This window comes from Odocoileus virginianus, chromosome 23, assembly GCF_023699985.2.
Source record: "Odocoileus virginianus isolate 20LAN1187 ecotype Illinois chromosome 23, Ovbor_1.2, whole genome shotgun sequence".
NCBI lineage: Eukaryota > Metazoa > Chordata > Mammalia > Artiodactyla > Cervidae > Odocoileus > Odocoileus virginianus.
The window spans coordinates 19498489-19517270 of record NC_069696.1 but is presented as its reverse complement, the minus strand read 5'-3'; the positions used below and the strand labels follow the sequence as shown (position 1 = coordinate 19517270).

The 18782-nt window shown below is 42.1% G+C and overlaps 1 protein-coding gene and 1 long non-coding RNA gene across 4 annotated transcripts in view; both read left to right on the top strand.

Moving 5' to 3' along the window:
• The window catches only part of GRIN2B (glutamate ionotropic receptor NMDA type subunit 2B), a 483052-nt gene that overhangs the window by 190113 nt on the left and 274157 nt on the right, over nt 1–18782 (top strand). The gene's annotated exons all lie outside the window — the stretch shown is intronic.
• On the top strand, nt 649–12828 carry LOC139030600 (uncharacterized). The gene is made up of 3 exons (XR_011482992.1): nt 649–792; nt 12484–12579; nt 12722–12828. It is a non-coding gene; the product is annotated as an uncharacterized lncRNA (long non-coding RNA).

Here is an 18782-nt window from a genome sequence, read left to right as displayed (position 1 = left end):
CTGGAAACTCAGGTCCTGACTTTCATCTTCTCTGCTTACGTATGTGCACCCTCTCTGCTCTGAACTCATTATCAGGTGATGCTGAAGGGGTTAAAAATCACAGCCCCATCTTTCCCCATCAGCAGTTTTCGAATCCCTCCTTTGCTCCCTTTCCTCACAACAGTTTTACCAGGAACTGTAGCTTCAGGCTCTTCTGAAATGTAAAGCTTTTGTGCATCTGTGCATTCCACGTGCGGAAAGGTCAGTGTCTCAAGTACATTTTGTCAGGTGGGGAAAGATATGAAGACAGGAAGGGGATTCTGAGGGTCCAAGCTGCAGTCCCCTGGCTTGGCCAGGAACTGTCCTGACATGCTCTGTCTAGTTCCCGAGCATCTGCTGGTTACCAGTCCCTCTGAGCTCTCGGCTGCTCCTGGTCCACGGGCATCGCTCCAGCTCGACCAGAGTGCATATCACCGAGCCAGATTCCAGTCCTGTGTGCCACTGGCCGGCTGTCACTCAGCCTTCAGGGTGGCCAGAGAGAGATACAAGGGACACAAACTTGTGCAGTCACCCATGCTTCCTTCTGTCGGAATTTTCTACCTAATTCTACATGGCCCCTTCTGAACTTACATTCAGAATTCTGACCAAGGAATGGAGACTGAGAAAAAAATTCCTTCCAAAGCTCCAATTGATCATCCATACTAGTGATTAGGGGAGAGGCCCGTAGACATTCTAGCAGTTAAATCCTTTATATTTGGACGCCGGCATTCCAGGTAGACAAAACAGGATCAGAGAACCAACTGCATGAGATTAGTAAGCACATCTTTAATCCACTACTTGATAAGATTTTTTATATTTCTGCAAGTTCGAGTTTCGAGGTTTGGACCTTTTGGTTTTTATTTTTCTCCTTTTTATCCACCACCTCCCTTTCACCCCCAATGAAAGAGGAAGAAACATCTGATTTTTTTTTTCTTCTTCTTTCAAGGATATTAATGTGTATTAATATCACCAGGCAGAAGCCCGGTTAGGGCCCCGCTTTCTCAAAATACCCTTTAATCATTTGTGAGGGGTTGGGGGCATGTGATAATGGAGGTGGGTGTGGGAGCAAAAAAAGGGAGAGATGTTTCAGTTTGAGAGGGCCTGGAGGCAGAGTCGCAGAGAGTTGTTTCCATGGCAGTGCTATGGAAACCAGGTTCTGCCTCTCACTCCTTCCCAGAGTAGAATTTCCATGCTTCATATAGCATGGAATCCAAAAAAGCATGCAGCCTCTTGCCCAAACTGTGACTTTTCATTGTAACCTCATTGTAACGTGTTGTTCTGGCCTCTTATAAGTGGAGGAAGGTGGGGAGAAAAATAGGAACCTAGTCCAAATCACTGGTAGAGACTAAACCTTAAATCTTCTGTGAATTTTCCAATAGGATGGAGAGAAAAATTTTACCATATATTGGTTGTCTTACCCGTTTGCATCCACTTTTCCGGTTTCCCTTTTATGGCATTGTCAAACCTCATAGTTTTACAGGTGTTAGCTACTCGTGTCTGTTTTTTTTTTTTTTTTAATAACCCATTGGAATAAGGGTGCAGGATCTGACTCTTTAGGGACCTGTTATCTCTTCTATCTGTGCACAGACAGTGGTCTTAGCCATCCTATGATATATATGTATGAACTGATTTTCACAAATGGGGACCATGAGACAGACTATGCATGATTCTTTACTCTGCAAACACCTCTCCTGTGTATGCACTGCTGGCTGTTGGTTTGTGGCATCGTTTCATACACAGAGCCCTGCAGCTATTTGTGTGTTTGTGTATGTATGTGTGTGTTGGGTAAATCAACTCAGGGTGTTGATTTACACTTGCAGTTATCACCTATTTGTGTTCTTTTAATGGAAAGATTATTGTGTAAGGAATGACGTCAAATGAAGCCCATGAATACAAGTAGCAGAAGAAAGCCTAAAGTCTACAAGTCCATTTTTAGAAGGACAGGCAGAAAATGTATGTGCGTTTTAACTCATCTTTCCACTTCAAAGATAGGCACAATGGGCTTTCATGAACTACACCAAGCCAGATTGTTTGCAGTGAGAGCTTAGTTTGTTAGACTTTTAAGAACTGGCAATCTTTTTTTTCACTTCTCCAGTTCTCATGTTACACAGATGCATCCCCAAAGACCCATTATTAGACTCTGAACACGTCTCTTCTACAGACTCTTCAAATGTCTTGGTAAATATCCCTAGATCTCCCTTTTCTAATGACGCCATTTCCCTCCTCAATAAGCAACTCACCCTTAATGATTTTTAATCATTTTCTGCTCCAGGAATTTGTGAATCCCTGGATTCTCCATGATTATTTTATTCTTATAGTGTCAGGATTTAATATATGTAGTCTGTTCTGAATGGTACCTAATACTAGATTCAGTTGAAATCTATTCCTGTTACATGTTTTTTGATTTGAGAGGGTTTTGCCTCATGGCTTAACCTCAATATCAGTTATGTTTGCCCACTGATTTGAAGAGAGTTACCTTGAGTAATGCTTAAGTTACTTGCTGGCCACCTAACTTCATCATTCATTTATTCAGTCAATATTCATTTGTTCCTTCACTCATTCATCCTTTCATTCATTTATTTAACCACAGATGGTTTCTATGTGTATAGCTTTCTTTGTGTCATATATCAGTCATACCAAAGAAACCCAGGACACATTATATAGAGTTGAACCATAGGAAACTGCCAATATTCCTCTGTTTTTGACCTGTAAAAGGGCAATTTTAAGACTTTAACCGAAGATAAAGGTGCGGTATAAAAAGACCTTGAAAAACAAGATTGACATTTAAAGATAGATTTTAAAAAATCCGAGAGCTAAAAGTTAAGGGAAGAGTTGAAAATAGCTTTCAGAAACAGGAAGAATTAGGAAATAAGAGCCAAGCCTGCTTAAAGTTCTAAAGTTTCTGCCATGACCAACACAGTAATCACTCGCCACCTGTGGCTATTTAAATTTCAATTTAAGTTAGTTAAAACTAAATAAAATTAAAAATTCAGTTTCTTAATGACATGAGCCACATTTCAAGTGCTCCATAGTCACATGTGGCTAGTGGTTCTTACACTGGATAGCAAAGGTAGGTAACATTACTGTCGTCACCAGAAACTCTGATGAACAGTGTTGCAAGGCAGAGAGGGTATTGGTCATGGCAGAAAATACAGGTTAAAGCAGCTTAAACTTCCTAAAGAATATCTGTAACGATAGAGAACAGGTTTGGTGACTCGATGGAGGCTCAGGTTATTCACTGAAATTCTTTCATTCTCTCCTTGGGTACTAAGCTTTGTGGCTGTTTCATAACTCTTAGTGGTCCCAGTGGGACTGGTCCTAAATCCTAGAATACATAAAATAAGCATCACATTCCAAAAATACTTGTAGTGATTCTCACCTTTGCTGGCCATCTCAGCCAACCCTAAATGTGACATGTGGGGTCTGACCTGGCTCTTCTTTTCTTGGGTCCCTGTGGCTGGGACTGCATACTGAGGAACACTCAGGAGAGGGAAGTTCTCATTAACCCACCTTTATCTCTTCTGAGAGCATCTTGTACTTTAGATTTAAGTTCCTAAATCCAAACACTTCCCTGGTTACCTGGAAACCCAGGTATTTGGTCCTCACTGTGAATCTTTGCTGTTTCCTTCCTTGTGACTTTTTAACATCCGTGTTAAAAGGAATTTTATTATTGTGTCTAAAAGGAACCACTTAGGGAAATCCTGAAGCGGTGACACGTCCATGGTTTTTGCCTCTTGAGTCGTTGTCCACGCTGATCTGAAGACTCAGTTGATGGAGTGTGAGAACGCATGTACACAGAGGCATAAAAACTGTCAGCCTTGGGATTTTCCAGTTTCCCCAAAGGTGGGACTGTACAGCTTCATTAAAACAACAGTGAGAAAAAGAAAACATTTTGAGAAGGGTAATTTTGTTACTTATTCTGTGATATTTTCTATTTTATTACCCATTATTGACCTGTAGGTGCTCACTTCAGAAAAGGTATGTGTTCTAAATTCTTGAGTTCTTTTATGCTTCATTGAGTGAATTAACACTTAGGAGGAGGCCCCCCCACCACCACAAAAAAAAAGTGAAAGTGTTAGTCGCTCAGTCGTGTCCTACTCTTTACAACCCTGTGGACTGTAGCCCGCCAGGCTCCTCTGTCCATGGGATTCTCCAGGCAAGAATACTGGAGTGGGTTGCCATTTCCTTCTCTAGGGAATCTTCCCGACCCATGGATAGAACCCAGGCCTCCTGCATTGCAGGCAGATTTTTTACCACTGAGCCACCAGGGAAGCCCAGGAGGCAGGCAAGCTTGGGTGTAAATCCTTCATAAATGACTTCTGGCAAATGCCTCCATCTTTCCTTCTGTTTCCTCATTTGTTACAGAACCTTGTAGAGTGGTCATTCAAATAAAATGAGAGTATGTGTCAAGCACTGGCATATAGTAGGTTGCTCTTTACTTTTAGTTATTATTATTCTTGTGGCTGCTGTTGTTATTGCTCCACCTCCTCCCCCCCAATTTTATCCTCCCCCTGTTTCCAACTTCCTGTAACCAAGTACCGGAAGTGTAGTGTTTGGGATCCACAGCATTCTCACATGCTTGCCTCGCCATCTGGTTCTCATTTTTGCCCACTCTTATTCTAGCCTTCTATCATAATTCTGATGTTCAGTATTCAAATGGATGACTCTTTAAATAGCTTTATTGCTTGGTCTTTACTTTTCTTGAGTTCCAGTTTTACATAAAACTTCCCCAAACTTCTCAATTGCTTACCTCACTGTAGCCTGGATTCCAGTTTACCATGAAATGCCTTTACTGATTTCTACAGTGATCCTCTAAAGGCGAGTCCAGTGTCTTTTCACTCCCAAATGCACATGGTTTCATGGTTTTCAACATCATGTGTCTAAGGTAGACACCTTGATCAGCATCTCTATCTTACTATTAATTTTCTTATTTCTTTTCTTCACTTCCGTTTCTCTCAAACATTGCAATTTAATCTCTTGCAGCTGCCTTGGATTTAATAGAGTAAAACAGAATTTTTTATTTCATTTGCAGTTTTTATTTGTTTCATTTTATACTGTTCTTCCTATATGAAATGCAAAGCACTGTGGCAGGATTTTGCTCATGGAAAATGTTCAAAGTTGAAACAGATTTGGTGACAGATGAGAAGAGGAAAAATGAAAAAAAATATTATGTACAGATGAAAATCGAGGTTGGGGAGAGTCAATAGTGGGAAATGCAAATGTAACAGGTGAATCATATTCAGTCCAAATGCCTGATCCCAGAAGTTATTTCAGTCAACATTTTGCTAAGAACTTTATTCCCACATAAAAGAAAAGAATACTAACATTTTCCCAAAATTTCTTCTGTCAGGCACACTCCCATGGACATGGTGCTATACAGTACCTTGCAAGTCTGGGGCTTCGCAAATATTTGTTGAATTGATTTTTATGGTTGCATAGATTGATTAACTGAAAAATTGAATACTGCCTATGAACACCACTATATCTTATGAGTTACCAGACATCCTTCCTTTTCTCTTTGGAGACTTATGGACATGGCTTACAGAGCCTTTAAAGACCCCAAAGGAAGCTGTAGGCCCCCTTTCCAGGAAAATATCCACATACCCAATTCTACATGCAGTTTCAGGGGCTTCATGAATTCCTTGAGGTCCATTCAGAAACCCCAGATTTAGCATCCTTACTTTCTATTCATAGCTTACCCCTATTCATAGATCATAGATTCTTCCTCCTTCCTTATCTCCACTGGAAGGTGACCTCTGTGGCCAGTTCCAAACTGGAAGTCTTAGTGCCATCATCCACTCTCTGCCCTCCAAGCAGGCTAGTGTGTTAGTTGCCAGAGTTTGTAGCTTCATTGAGCCCAAGTTACTCTATTTTATGAAGGAAAAAAAAACCCGCTGAAGCATTTGTAAGTAATATTGTCCAGAAGGGCACCGTGCAGGCATAGAGGGGACCCTTCTGGATATCTGGCTGTATTTTACAGCTGTAAAGAGGGTCTGTCCCTTGCAGAATGGAAATGGACTCATGGGGAGGGCTTGGTTTCCATACTGTAATCTCTGGTTTGATTTGACATCTTCCTCGTTATCTCCTTCCCCAGCTATGCGTGCCCAGAGTCCATTGACTGAAACAAGGCCACTCTTTCCTGCTAGTTACCATAGGTGGCAGTGGCTTGTGATTAGATTAATGAATCTGGCTGCTGGATATGATAAATGAACCCTACTCAGTGTGACAGGTGGCCAAAGTACATTAATTCCAGTCCACACAGTCACGTTCCTCCACAATGATTATTTGTGGAGATGTTTTAGGGGTGCTGGAAAGGAGGAGAGAGGCCTTCTGTGACCCCATTCTTACTTTGAACAACTGGCCCAGTTTTGGGATGTCCTGACAGAGCAAAAAAGTGTTTATTCCTCATTCCTCTGTTTTCTCTGATAGTAGAAGCCATCCACGTTTGGGTGTCTGCTGTGTGCCAGGCACAGTGCTGGGCATTAGGCAGATGCATGCAAGCACCACTAAGGCGGACGCAGTGACTGTTCATTCAGGAGTGCCTGGGGTTACTCATTTCTCATGAGCCGGTGCTCAAGGAGGTGGGCTACTGGCTGCGCTCACCAGTAAGAAAATCCCTGAGAGTGAGCGTGCCTGCAACTCAGCTACGTTCATTCGACAAACAGGTGCAGAGTGCCCGTGGCTGACTAGACTTTGGGGCTACTGAGTGGACAAGACAGAGTCCCTGCTTTGAACTTACATTTTCATGAAGGAGACAGAAAACAGATAACACAAGATGTAGTTTGGGGCAGAAGTTAAGTCCTGCAAAGAAAGGAAAGAAGGTAAGGGGATAAAGAACAGTAGACGATGGAGAGGGAGTTCATTTTGAAAGGATGGGTGAAATAGTTCTCTCAGAAGAGATGGCGCCTGGACAGAAGCTTGAAGGATGGGAAGGAGGAGGCAGTTCTAGGTTAAGAGAAGAGCCAGTGGAGAAGGCTTGAAACAGGAAGGCATTTGGCAGTTGCAGAATGAGCTAGAAGCCTTCCTGGATGGAGCAGAGTGAACAGGGGAGGGAGCGACCGATCAGGTCGGGAAGGGGGTACGCTGGACCCTCAGGCCAGGTGGAGAAACCTGGGTGCTGTGAAGTGTGCAGGGAAGAAATGGGAGGGTGTTAGCGTTTATACAAGAGTGCTCTGAGTGCTGGGGGAAGATGAGGTGGGGGCATGGAAGTGGCCAGGAGGCTGGTTTAGGTAGTCACACTTGCCGTCCCATTGTGCAGCTATATCCCAAATGTTCCCAGCCTCAAGGAGCCCAGATTCTGGGGGGTCTTCCTTATCTCTCTCTTCCTTTCCTTCCTTAAACCCTTTATAACAAAATTCCATGGTGACCAGCCAAGGTGGCTAATATTTCACTTTACAAGTTCTCTCCTTGTCTTTGGCATGTGATTCCCTGTCTCAGATTCTCTGTCTCAGAGTCTAAGATTTTGAGTGCTAATGATTGCCACTGTTGGGTTTTCTTTTTTTTTTTTTATTATATTGTTGTTTTTTAAAAACGTGTAGCATTTTTAAAGTCTTTATTAAATTTGTTACAGCATTGCTTCTGTTTTATGCTCTAGTTTTTTGGCCACAAGGCATGTGGGATCTTAGCTGCCTGATCAATGATCAAACCTGCACCACCTGCATTAGAAGGCGAAGCCTTAATCACTGAACTACCAGGGAAGTTCCACCACCGGTTTTTAATATCTCCTCCGTAACCACATGCCAGGCATATAGTAGTATATGTTTTAATCCTCATAAAAACTGTGCAGTGAAATTCTTCTCATCCTACTGAAGCTCAGAGAGATAAAGTCCGTCAGCCGCGATCACACACTAGCACACATGGTAACTGGGACTTGATCGTGGGCCTACTGGCCTCCAAACCTCACAGTCTTCCCTGCCACACTATGATGTCTCTCAGCTGAAGGGCACAATGAACTTAACTAGGAAAATTTAGGAAATTGGTTTTTCTGAGATTGCTCTTATTCTAAAGCCGTGGTTCTCAAGGGAAAGGAGTTTTGACCGTCAGAGATATTGACAGTATCTGGTGACCTTTTGGGTTGTGGGTAGAGGGTGTTACTGCCATCTTATGGGTAGCCAGGGAGACTGCTCAAGCATCTATGGGGCCCAGGGCAGCCCTGTGTAAGAGAATTATCTTGTCCAAAATGTCAATAGAACCAAGGTTCAGAGATCCAGTTCCAGAGTCATTTTTCTGCATTTCTGATTGGTTGGTCCCTTTGATCAGTACACATCCCCTATATCGCTCATCACCTTGATTGTACTTTGCTCTGATTCTAAGGAGAAATTAGGATACACCTGAAAAACAGTGACCTCTGTTGTCAAGCTGCTTTTTGTTTTGCTTTGGTTAATGAGCAGTTGTCTCCTAGCACCACTTGATCTATTGGTTGCTGGTGACCTGGGCTCTGATTTCTAGGGCTCGGGAGCCCCTGAGCCATTCTAATGACATCCTGGGGCCCCTGCACTGAGCTGCCCCATTGTTCCACGCTGGACTTCCTTTGGAGTGGTGCACGTCACTGGAAGAAGCGCTTCTGCCAGAAAGTCGTGCGAATTGGGAGCAGGTCAACTCTGACTCCCTCCCACAACCAAATTCAAAGTGACCCCAGCAGCTCTGAAATTGGGAACATGGTCTGGTAAGCAAATTGCCTTCTACCAGATAACGTGCACCTTCAAAGTTTAAAAATGCCGATGCATGCCAATGGGAGAGACAGAGTGATCTCTGGGCTTCTCCCTGCAACAGGGCACGCATGCAATCTTTAAGGTTTTCTCAGTCTGGATGCTAATACAATTCAGAGCTGCTACAGCAATGACCCTATAAAAGCAGCAACTTCTCTACATGTTGGATTTTATTTTATATTTATTGTGCACTTAGGAATTTATTAAGAAGATATATCTCATGCTAAATGTTCTTACCACAATAAGTTTTTATAAAAGAGAATGGTTTATAAAATAGAATAAAACATTGCCATTTGAAGCCATGTGGATGGACCTAGAGAATATTATACTTAGTGAAGTAAGTCAGCAAAAGATAAAGACTATATGATATTATTTCTGTGTGGACTCTAAAAATTAATACAGAAACTATATATAAAACAGAAACAGACTCACAGACATAGCAAACAAATTAATGGTTACCAAAGGAGAGAGGAAGAGAGGGAGGGACAAATTATGAGCATGGGATTAACAGATACGTAAATAGGTAAGCAACAAGGATGCACTGTATAGCAGAGGGGGTCATATTCAGTATCTTGTAATAACCTCTGGGTGTGTGTCCACACGTTGGATTTTAATTGTGCACTGCATGAAATAACCCGTCATCTGACTCTCTCTAGGGCACAAGGCTTGTTCCGTTACTTAAAAGGATCAAGGACTATGCATTATCTTGCTGCTTCTTGAATTCCCATGGAAGACATGGTCCCCAGCTGGGCAGGCTGCTTGTGGCCCTGAAGCCGTGACTGTCTTTTCCTGGGAGAACCTGGGTGTGGAAGCCGGCAAGGGTCCTCGACTGGATGCCCTTCTGTCGGCAGCTCCTGGCACCTTTGCTTTCCCTCTGACTCGCCTGAGTACAAAAAACGCCTCCCGCTTAATAAACGGCAACTTGTAATATTCTGAAACAAGGAGGCTAATCAGAGGCCCTGTTCTGCAGAACAGGACGCTAAATGACAAGATTAATTTCCGTAATCAAGCAGCTTAATTTGGACACTTTCCCCTCTCTGCGGCTGATTGAAATTGAGGCAGATTTCGCTGTGGTGAGATTCTCCCCTGGCCTCGTAAAGCTTGCTTCCTGGGATGAGAAGGGGAGAGGCAAGGTGACTGTGGTCAGAGAGGAGATGGGAGGTGAGAGGGAGTGAAATGTGAACAGGTGCAGAGAAGTGGTTGGCGTTTTCTAGGGCCCTTTATTAGACACGGCGTCAAGCCACTGGCGCAGTTGTCCAAATGATGACCACCCACCTACCTGAAATGCTTCTTTCATTTCAACCAATCAGCATGGCAGCCATGTAGATACACGCAATTATAGCTTATTTGGGCAGGAGAACATCATAAAAGGCTTCTCATGTGCCTGCCTTTTTCCCTAAAACAGCCCCAGAGACCTTAAAGAACTTGTGCCCTGTTCAAGCAAAAAGTCAAGACAGAAAGTAAAGAAATGAAGCAGTTTCATGGGGTTTGCAGGAAAATAAACATAACACAGTGATAGATCTCACATTCATATAAAGTATCATCATTTGTGAAGCACTTCCAGGACATTTGAGTGGCAGGCTATATTGCTCAAATTAGGGTTTGAACTGAATATTTTTAGATCTTTAATAACATACATGATAATAACCTACTTGCTTGTTGTTTCTTAGAAAAGTAAACACCTGCCAGCCAAGATGCAAGCAGCTTCCTTTCTCTGGTGCTGTAGTTAGCACTGAAGAGTGTTACTTTCAAGGAAGAAAAAAAAACACCAATCCTACAGTTTGGGATAACTGTTTGGATTTGTGACCTTCAGGTTTCTCTCAATCCAGCCTTATTTGGGTTGGGAGGTTCTTTTATGCGGATTCCTGAGCCCTGATTTCTGGTGGGAAATGTGGTGAGGTAGGAGAACCTGCAGGCAAGAAATTTCAGTGCTGTAGAGTTTAACATTGACATTATCTTTGCTCCTCCATGAGTCATAGACTTTTTCTGGGCTTCAGTTTCCTGATCATAAAAGAAGGATGACAATACTGATCTGTCTCACAGAAGAATAACTAATAAATGGTTACAAAGCTCTTCCCAAACATGAAGTACTAAATAAACACTAAAAGATGAAGTAAATTGACAGTCAAGGCCAGATTGAAATTAATAGTTAAACAGAAGGGCTATGTGTGTGCTGGGGGTGAGAGAGGAGCCACTTCTTGCCCGGGAAATCCATGAACTCTAGGTTCACTGTGCACATTGGCCTTCATCCTCATGGCCAGGATCTTGGAGAAACACAGTTAGGTTTATTTGTTCATTCATAAAATAATATTTGAGGACCTCTTAAGGGCAAGACATTATTGCTTCAAGACACTCTTCTAGACCTCATGGGGTTTAGAATTTATTGAAGGAGATAAGACATAACCAAGGGAATATAATATATATCTCTATGAGAAGCGCTGCAGGAGCTGTAAAACTGTTACATATGAATGCAGAGAAAGGCTTTTTTAATTAGTGTGATCAGAAAAGGAGGTGGTATTTGAATTTCATGGATTTCCAAGGGCAAAGAGGGTGACAGTCTAGGTGAAGGAACCAGCATGACCAAATGTGAATGAAAGTGGAATAATTGTCATGAATGAGAAGTTTGGATGACTTGCTTTTGGATTTGTGTTGAAGGACTGAAGAAAAAGGACTGAAAAATAAGTTGGATTAGAATGTGGAGAAGCCTATATGACTGAATAAGTTGGATTAGAATGTGGAGAAGCCTATATGACTGTAAAGCACTTAAAGGCTTAAGAATATATGAATGGGGACTTTCCTGGTGGTCCAGTGGCTGAGACTCCGTATTCCCAATGCAGGAGGCTGGGGTTCAATCCCTGGTCATGGAACTATATCCCGCATGCCACAACTAAGATCCAAATAAATAGAATAACTATTTTTTTAAAAAAACCTTTAAAGGAAGAATATACAAATTTACAGACTTTTAGGAATAACAACCTAAAACATGAAGAAAGCTCTGATCTTCAGGAAGAGGAGAGTGAAAATCAATTCATTAAATCTAAGTAATACACAGTGTAGGCTGGACAAAACAGACAATAGAGGATTGAAGCAGCATTGAAAAGATTTGTTATCTCAATACAGTATCTTGCTAACAAAAAGACTCTGTAAAAACCACAAGACACAGTGAGATCAGAAAGAAGAGGCAAAAGTTTGACAGGTTCATACTTGATCACGCAGGGATGCATATCACACCACAAAGATATAATTTCCCAGGTTCAGAGAAAGATGAAAATGGGTAAATAATGAATAAAGCACTTAGTGAAGTGACAGTTTCTATTGAGCACAATGTAATTCCATGCACTGTACTTTACACAGAAGCAGAGGGGCATAAAATGACCGGTTGGCAAAAACATAACTGCAGGTTCACAGGCAGAAAGACAAATACCCATCTGGTTGACTTTCTCCATCAGCTGAGACTTGGCTGTGGGTAATTCTGCATGAATTGTTGTTCCCACATGAATGTCTTCTGTTTTTTTTTTTTCTTTTTTTGGCCTCCTACTGTTCCTACCCCCTCCCTGTCTCATCACAGGCTTTAGGGGGCTTAGCTATAAGCTCAAGTGAAAGAAATTTCTTTTAAAGGCACTTTTTTTTGCCTATTTACAATCCCCTAAATTTTATTTGAGATATTGTGTTGGTTTAAAAGATGTTTTTGTTTGGCTTATATGAAAAACTCTTTGTAATATCATAGTGAAATCGATGAAAAAACATCTGATTTTAGGGAACAAGTAGTATGGACTCGCCAAGAGGGAAGGAAACAGGAGTTTGGGAGCCTGATTTCTTAGCGCAACTGCTGGTTTACCAGTTGTCTGACTAGGTGAGTCACTTAATCCTGTCTGCAAGACTGTGACAATTAGAGATTGTGTATGCACAGACATCCCCCACGCCCAGCACAAGATGTGCACTTAATTTTCTTCTAGAATGAAGTGTAACTTAATTTTTTTTTCTTATTACAAAAGCAATACATGCACATGGGAGAAAAATTGGAAGAGAAGGGAAAAATGAGAGCAGACATCGTCTCACCAGATAGCAGCACCGCAAACATCTCTCAGTGTGTTATGCAAAATAAAAATGAGGTCATACTACGCATATTGTTTTGTATCCAGCCTTTTCTTTTTATCAACATACAGTGATAATTCTTTCCTGTCAGAAGCATCCTATATCATTTCTAATGACTGCAAAGAATTCTGCAGTTTAACCAGTTCTCTATGGTTCAGCATTTTACTTTGCTTTCAAAATGAACACTTTTGCAAATACCATAATGATGCATAGTCTTGTATATAAATCTTTTTGTCTGTCCTTAATTATTTCTTTAGTATAAGCTTGTAGAACTGGATTTACTTAAGGTCAAATAATATCAACATTTTGTGACTTTTGGCATATATATTATCAAATTGATATCCAAAAATTTAAAACTATTATATATGTTTGTGTATGTGTGTATGTTTGAGAATATCCAGTATTCTGACCTTTGCATTGAAGGCAAAAAAGCTTTTCATGTTTAAGAAGGTATAATGTTATCACTTAAAACTCAGAAAATAAGATCAGACTTGTGGTTACCAGAGGTGAAGGGCAGGAGGAAGAGAAATTGGAGGAAGGTGGTTCAAAGGGTCAAACTTCCAGTTATAAGGTAAATAATTTTTTTGGGTGGGCTCACAATACTGTTGGACATGAGTTAGCAACTGACCAGCAACAGCAGCACTGTGATGACTATAGCTAGCACAGCTGAATGATATATAGGAAGTTATTAAGAGAGTTAATCCTTAGAGTTCTCATCACAAGGAGAATTTTTTCTTTCTTTTTTAAAAATTATATTTAGATGAGGAGATGGATATTAGCTAAACATGGTCATCATTTCACAATATGTATAAATCAAACCATCATACTGTGTGCCTTAATTTAACACAGGGATGTAGGTCAATTATTTCTCAATATAACTGGAAAAATGTTTAAATTTCTATTTAGTTGATCTCTCAATGAGCTTGAATTTTAAAAATATCCTTTTTAGCCACTTGAGTTTTATTTCGCTTTTGTGAACTGTCTGTTATTCCGGTAGGGACTTTCAAGTGGAAGCTTTCTTCCCCTGGGTCTGTCTTCATGATTTCACTTCAATAAATTATTAGTCTTTGTTTACATGTTTATTACTTTGGTGACACTTCAGATTCCTTCAGGGCAGCATCGTATCTTATTTGTTTCTATCCTGAGCACCAGCATAAGGACTCAGTAAACCTCTGGTGGGTGTGCGAAGAGATGGGTCTCAAGTGAATGGAAAGATAGGAAGCAGTGTATGAGGCTGAGAGGCTTCCCAGGTGGAGATAGTGGTAAAGAACCTGCCTGCCAATTCAGGAGATATAAGAGACACAGGCAGGTTCTCTGCCTGGGTTGGGAAGATCCCCTGGAATTGAGCATAGCAGCCCACTCCAGTGTTCTGCCTGGAGAATCCCATGGACAGAGGGGCCTGGAGGGCAATAGTCCATGAGGGTCACAAGGAGTTGGACACAACTGAAGCCACTTAGCACATGCACGCACACACACACGAAGCTGAACTGGATTGAATGCCCCCTGCCTGCTCTCCTAGACTTGCACTAAGCCAGTGTAGGTATGCCTTCTTTATGCCATGCTGCTGAGCAGAGCTCTTAGCTGCTCCCAGGGACAGACTCAAAGGCTTAGTTCGACCACAGGTGGGTGACATGTAAGATAGTGAGTCAAGTGGCCAGGAATTCAGAGAAAGAGCTGAGTGATCAGTACAGGTTCAAATGAGGCACTGCATGTCCACAGGACTGCATTTCTTTTGTCAAGGTTTTTCCCATCTGACACTTTGGAATTGTTATATCTGATTTCCTCAATTGATCGATCATGTCACCTGGAAGGAACTCTTTGGAGTATGAAGGTTCTTCGCTCTGTTTATTATTGAGAAGGTCATTTTCATTTGCTTTCATAGTGGATGGTGGAGCCTGGCTGGGACATTGTCATAAGGTTCTCCGTCCCCTCAACCTTTGGAGAGGCTGGTGGTGGTGAAGCTCCTGGAGGAATTCTTCTGGATTTCTCTCTCTGGAATCTTGTCTGTTTTGAGTTTCTGGTATTTACAGGAATAGGTATAGAAATGAAAAGAAGGAAGGACATTGACACGAAATAGTAAATCATTGGTAGATTCTTACAGAGTTTTGACACAGAGGTCACAGATTGTCATTTGAACATACTGTGGCAGAGTGTTTCATACAGTCTCTGTGCGTCGGTAATATTTGCACCATATATTCTGCATAATGTGCTTAATAAGCATTTACTCTCCCTACTATAGAGCTTAATTCTAAATCTATAGTTACTGTCAATGAGTATATGTTGACATGACAGCTTTGAACTTATTACAAGTTGTCTATTGCTTGCTGCTTGTTGCTTTAGTAGGGGCAGATAGTTTTATAAATCTCCTGCTTATTAGGCATTCAACCAGAAGCAAAAGAAAAAAGAAGATAAAGCTCCTTGAGGAATGCATTGTTAATCTGTATAAACTGTTAGCAAATGCTGGCCTACTAGAATATTCTATTTGAAATACATATATATATATATACACATAATATATAGAGAGAACTTACATCTTACATTGTTTACTTACATATTTATATCAGAATATGATATGACATTTAAACTATGTCTATGCAGTAGAAAGTGAATTTTTGATATTTACTTAGTTTATTGGATCACTGTGGACATCCAGGTCTTCTGAATTATGTTTATGGTAAGTATTCTTTTGAGCCTGTGACATCCAGTAGGTCGTCCACGGAAGTAAAATCAATAAGGTAATAGCTGTTTTTCTCATTTTAAGTACATGCTTCCCAGGAATGCCATGTTGGTTTCATCTTGTAAATCTGCTTGTGGGACCAGAGGTGAAATTTATATCATACAGAAGCCCCAGAGATGGGCATAGTGACCGTTTGGACAGATACAGGAGATTTAAGTAAACTTGCCCATGAAGAAAAATCATGAGAAATGTTAGTAACTTTGAAGCGACTTTAGTAAAGAATGATAAAACTGGTCAGGAGTTTGGATGACATGAGTCAAACCAAGGTTCACAAATATACCATGGATGAAGGAGGGGCTGGGAAAGGAAGATGAGCGTGGCTGTGCCCACAGTTCAGTGAACACTGTAAGTATCCCACTGTAGGAGAGGGCAAAGAGAGAGTAAAAACTACACCCAAACCTAGCAAAGGCAGCAGAAAGTGGGGTCTAAATGGAGCCTAACTGCAGGTATGCCCTTAGATCCTGAAGTTGTTGCAATGGGGAACTTCCGGTACGGGACCTTCACTTGGCCCTCTACCAGGTACGATCCTGGATACTGAATCGAGGGATGGAGTGGCATGCTTCGGTCGGGCCCGAGGGAGTCACTCCGTACTCCTGATACCAGAACTCTTTATATTCTGGTGCTGATCTCCCATCAACATTGAACCGATGGATCAGACTGTTCAGCAGGGTCCCCTGGGAGAAGTCGAGTGTTCTGGAGCTGGGACGTATCCCAGGCAGGCAGCAAGTGTTCAGGTCTGGCAGAGTCTCATATTAGGATCCTACATTCCCTCCCTGGTGGCTCAGATGGTAAAGAATCTGCCTGCAATGCAGGAGATCTGGGTTCAATCCCTGGGTCAGGAAGATCCCCTGGAGAAGGAAATGGCAACCCGCTCCAGTATGCCTGGAGCGAGCAGACAGAAGAGCCTGGTGGGCTACAGTCCATGGGGTCACAAAGAGTCGGACACGACTGAGCAACTAACACAGACACACAGGTTCCCTCCCAGCCCCTACTTAGCACATTCTCCTGAGGCTTCTCTCTCTAGCACTCTCACTACAGGGGGCATCTTTAACATACCCACACCCCCCTGTCATCTTTTGACAGTCCATTTCTCAGGGAAACAATCCAGGATGCTCCTGACCACCTCCCCTCCTCCTTCCCTACTCCTCCTCTCCTCCCTCCCTCCCTCCCTCCCGCTGATTTGTTATTATGTACTGCAGCTGCCCGGAGGATCTTAAATAGACCCATAATGGCACAGCAGCGCCTCTTGGAAGTTTAAATATAACCTTCTTGTTAATCTTGTCTGTGGTGGCCGCGGGAACAGCACCTGGAGAAGAAGGCAAGGGGCAGGAGATGCCCTGGGGTTCTACCCTGAGATCGTGGCTTAGCCATCTCTCAGGTGTCCTGTGATCTGAAAGCCTTTGGCCTCAGCCTCATGGTGGCAGTGCCTCTGCTTAAGTGGATTCGGTGCTAGACTGACAGTCCCTGGAAATGGAAGCACAGTGTAATACCAGAGTGAAAGAGATGCTGCGAACGGCAGGCGAAAACCCTGAAATTCTTCCCCACCCTGTGCCAACGTGTCACCCATCCTCCACCGCCCTGAGAGGCTGACTGTGTTTGTGTCTCATTTAGCCTTTGGCCCGGCATGGGAGCCTGGAGTGGGAAGGGCTAATTGGTGTCAATTACATGAGTGGCCATGATTCTTAAAGGACAAGTGTGTAAATCATAAGTGCTCCTAGGGCACAGCATCAAGGTCTCAGACAGCTTCCAGGGGATGTGAGGGGTGGCTGCCCTGACATGGGGTGGTAAAATTGTTCATGAAGAGAAGGAGGGCTAGGGATCATGGCTCCAGTTCCCAAACATGTCAGTATTTTCTTGGATTTAACAAATGTCAAGTGAAAGAAAGTTCAAGTTGCTCAGTCATGTTCGACTCTTTGTAACCCTTTGTAACCCCATGGACCATATAGTCTATGGAATTCTCCAGGCCAGAATACTGGAGTGGGTAGCCTTTCCCTTCTCCAGGGGATCTTCCCAACCCAGGGATTGAACCCAGGTCTCCTATATTGCAGGCGGACTCTTTACTGACTAAACACCAGGGAAGCCCAGGAATACTGGAGTGGGTATCCTGTCCCATCTCCGGTGGATCTTCCCGACCCAGGAATTGAATTGGGGTCTCTGCATTGCAGGCAGATTCTTTACAAGCTGAGCTACCAGGGAAGCCCTAACAAATGTCAAGCCCTAATATCAATTCAGTCATTCAGTGAATGTTTTTTGAGTGCCAGCGGTTGTGGGGGATGTTCTGAGATCAGTGGAAGGAAGGGGCCATGGGGAAATGAAGTACCTTGTTAAATTCAAAGAAGAACTTAATGTTGGGATGAGAAATCATGCAGAGCAGAGATTTTTGGAGGATGTGTCCTAGTATCCATCTGGTTCGATTTTTTTCTTGTGGAAATGTTCTAGGATGTACTGCTTATCCAATGACAGAAAAAAAAAAGAGATAAGACGTTCAATGAAAGAGAATTTAACTTGCATAACATGTAAAAAAACTATGCTAAACTCTTAGTTTTGGAAGAAGGGAAAAAATGATTTTTGTTAGCATCGGGCAGTTTACAGTATAAAAGGGGAGCCCAAAACAGATAGGAATGAACACATTACACGTTTTTATATTAATTATATATTTTGGAGTGTGTTTTGAGTTCTCATACATAGTTCTGTTTTATGCTTACACTTCCCTGTGTGGACATTGTTATTCTTATTTTATAGAAGAAAAAGCTAATACAAACAGATCAGGTAGTTTTCCCAGGGTCAATCATGTGGGATTGACATCTGTCTTCAAGTAAGGTTATGTGTTGTTCATCTCTGTCTTCTTAGGGTCTGCTATGATATGTGCCATATCCCTCATTTGTAAATATTTTTAACTGAACAAGTGACTCTATTGTTTAATTTTCATAACACCACAATCATAAGTTCATTTTACAGTAAACACACACAGAGCATCTTAAACATTTCAGTAAAGAGGTTGCTGAGGAAAGGGGATGAGTCAGGAGTAACATGGGTCATTAGGCAGACATAGCAGGCTGTGGTTCACACATACATGCTGCTAAGGAAGATCCCAGGTCACAGTAGACACACCTTGGTAATTAGACATCTAAGGTCATAGAGTTATACCTGGGGAATTAGGGAAACATCGTTGGTCAGAGTAGACACGCTGGGAGTTTTAGAGAGAGATCTGGATCAGGGTAGAC